At 43.2% G+C, this 2,759-nt stretch overlaps 2 non-coding genes across 2 annotated transcripts; both read right to left on the bottom strand.

Moving 5' to 3' along the window:
- Positions 1-630: 630 nt before the first annotated feature.
- Positions 631-704, bottom strand: trnai-aau (transfer RNA isoleucine (anticodon AAU)). Its single transcript has one exon. It is a non-coding gene; the product is annotated as a tRNA-Ile (tRNA).
- A 94-nt stretch (positions 705-798) lies between these two features.
- On the bottom strand, positions 799-870 carry trnap-ugg (transfer RNA proline (anticodon UGG)). The gene has a single exon. It is a non-coding gene; the product is annotated as a tRNA-Pro (tRNA).
- Positions 871-2,759: the final 1,889 nt, after the last annotated feature.

The raw sequence follows: 2,759 nt of genomic DNA, 5'->3' as shown, positions 1-2,759 counted from the left end.
TGAGCTTTTGGGGCTCACTGCTGCTAAAATGTATTTCGGACAGGGTCCTGTGCAAATTGGTGGCAAAACAGGTCCCACCAAGATTTGAACGAGGATCGCAGGATTCAGAGTGCTAACCATTACACCATGGAACCTTTGCAGGAGCAGCCTTTGCTCACAGGGCCACAAAGACTAAATCACTTACAGGCTCGCCAACAGCACCACCACCAAAGTTTTTCTTTTTTTCTTTTCCTGCAGCAAGAAAGTACACAGGTTCCACCAAGATTAGAACTCGGATCGCTGTATTGAAAGCTCAGAGTGCTAACCATTACACCATTGAACCAACACGGCTTCGTTGGTGGCCGTCTGGGAGGCAGATAGTGCTGTGACTGTGGGGAAGCAGTTAGACAGAGGGGCTGGAACCCAGTGATTAGTGATTGGTTACTGGCCCCCTCGAACAATAGGAAAAGACTGGTGGCATCTGCCGAAACCCGGGTTCTAACCAGGGACCTTTAGATTTTCAGTCTTACGCTCTACCAAATGGGCCACAACTGCCACAACTGCACACTGTTTTGACAGTGGGTATGTCCGTGAGACCACCTGTCAATTTGCATAGCTGAGCTCCCTGAGCTCCCAGAGAACAAAAGAGGCTGGCCCGTACGGGGATCGAACCCGCGACCTTGGCGTTATTAGCACCACGCTCTAACCAACTGAGCTAACCGGCCTGGCTTTGCTTGGACTTCTGCCCGCTTTCTAAAACCTTTCTAATTGTTTGTGAACCTAAAGAGAAAATTGTGCTTAAGCTCCAAACCTTACTATGGGCTCGTACGGGATTTGAACCCGGGACCTCTTGCACCCAAAGCGAGAATCATACCCCTAGACCAACGAGCCTGCCTGGGCAAGTGCCTAGCTGAGAGAAAAGAACAATTACAGCAATAACAAAAGAAGGAACATGAACTAACATGGAAGTAATCAAACACCTCGAGACAGTGTCAAAGGCAAACGAATGAAAGTTGGCCTCTGAATGGATTTAAAAATGGGGCTCAACCTAGCATGTAGAGGGATCTTGGGAGGACAGCTGAAACGGTCAGATGTCCCTTAGACATTAAGCCAGTGTGGGCAGTGTGGGAGGGGAGAAGTTGGCTGCACGACCTGAGTGATCCAAAGGTATCCTACGTAATACAGGAATCCACACACATATATACTTGGGTAACAAGACCAAGAAGGGCCTTAAAAAGAAAAGTACAATTTCTTGGTTAATTCTTCAACTTCATTACGGCCAGTGCAAAGGTGCAAGCATGGAGGTGAGATGGCCACTTTTCTTCAAGCATGTTATAATAGCGGTCGCACTGCGAAGGCGTCATTTGGAGCGATGGACTTCACCCCACCACGGCCAGGGGAATTAGCTGAAATGGTAGCACGCTCGCTTAGCATGCAAGAGGAAGTGGGATTGATGCCCTCGAGGTCATCGAAAATACATTACGCCTCTCACAAGGACAGAGATTAAGATTCCAATTAAAATCAAATTAAAAAAAGACATTCATATGAATAAAAATATATTTTTCTTCCACAATATTCCATTCCTGGTATTGCAATATTAAACTCCATGAAAACTGAGTAAACCTCTGAAAAAAAAGCCTTATGTTGAAGCGACATTAACTACGTGAGCTTTTGGGGCTCACTGCTGCTCAAATGTATTTCGGACAGGGTCTTGCGCAAATTGATGGCAAAACAGGTCCCACCAAGATTTGAACGGGGATCGCTGGATTCAGAATGCTTAACATTACACCATGGAACATTGACAGGAGCAGCCTTTGCTCACAGAGCCGCAAAGACTGAATCACTTACAGGCTCGCCAGCACCACCACCACCAAATTTGTGCTTTTTTTCTTTTCCTGCCGCAAGAAAGCACACAGGTTCCACAAAGATTTGAACTCGGATTGCTGGATTCAAAGCCCAGAGTGCTTTTTTTTTCACATCAAATGTAATATTTTCTTTAAAAAACATATGATGAGAGGTCATCGAAAATACATTACGCCTCTCACAAGGACAGAGATTAACATTCCAATTAAAATCAAATTATAAACAGACATTCATATGAATAAAAATATATTTTTCTTCCACATTATTCCATTCCTGGTATTGCAATATTAAACTCCATGAAAACTGAGTAAACCTCTGAAGAAAAAGCCTTATCAAATTCCTTATTTTTTTGTTCCTGTTTAAAATAACTATTCAAACATTCTATATACATTTCCCAACGCCTTTTAAACAAACACCACACATCAAGTATAATTTTGTTTTGTTTTGCGATCACTCTTCTTTCCCAGATGGCTTTTTCATTAGCATTACAAACAGATTGATCACCTTTTTGTTTCTTTTCCCACCCTATCATAATGATCTTATTCCACTCTGTAACTTCTCCATTTTGCTCCCCTCCCAGGTTTACAATAATAGTATTACATTTTTCATTAAAATCCTTCAATGCACTACAGTACAAAATCACATGTAACCTTCATCTTCCTCACTGCGTACTTTGCATGTGGCACTTTGTTCCATTGATCAGAGTCCAAAGCGCTAACCATTACACCATGGAACATTTGAAGAGCAGCCTTTGCTCACAGGGACACAAAGACTAAATCACTTACAGGCTCGCCAACAGCACCACCACCAAAGTTTTTCTTTTTTTCTTTTCCTGCAGCAAGAAAGCACACAGGTTCCACCAAGATTTGAACTCGGATCGCTGGATTCAAAGCCCAGAGTGCTAACCATTACACCAT

Source organism: Sinocyclocheilus rhinocerous, unplaced genomic scaffold (genome assembly GCF_001515625.1).
Source record: "Sinocyclocheilus rhinocerous isolate Xijiao unplaced genomic scaffold, SAMN03320098_v1.1 scaffold13534, whole genome shotgun sequence".
Classification (NCBI taxonomy): Eukaryota; Metazoa; Chordata; class Actinopteri; order Cypriniformes; family Cyprinidae; genus Sinocyclocheilus; species Sinocyclocheilus rhinocerous.
Note: the sequence above shows the minus strand (reverse complement) of the source record. Positions and strands in the feature narration are given on the sequence as shown.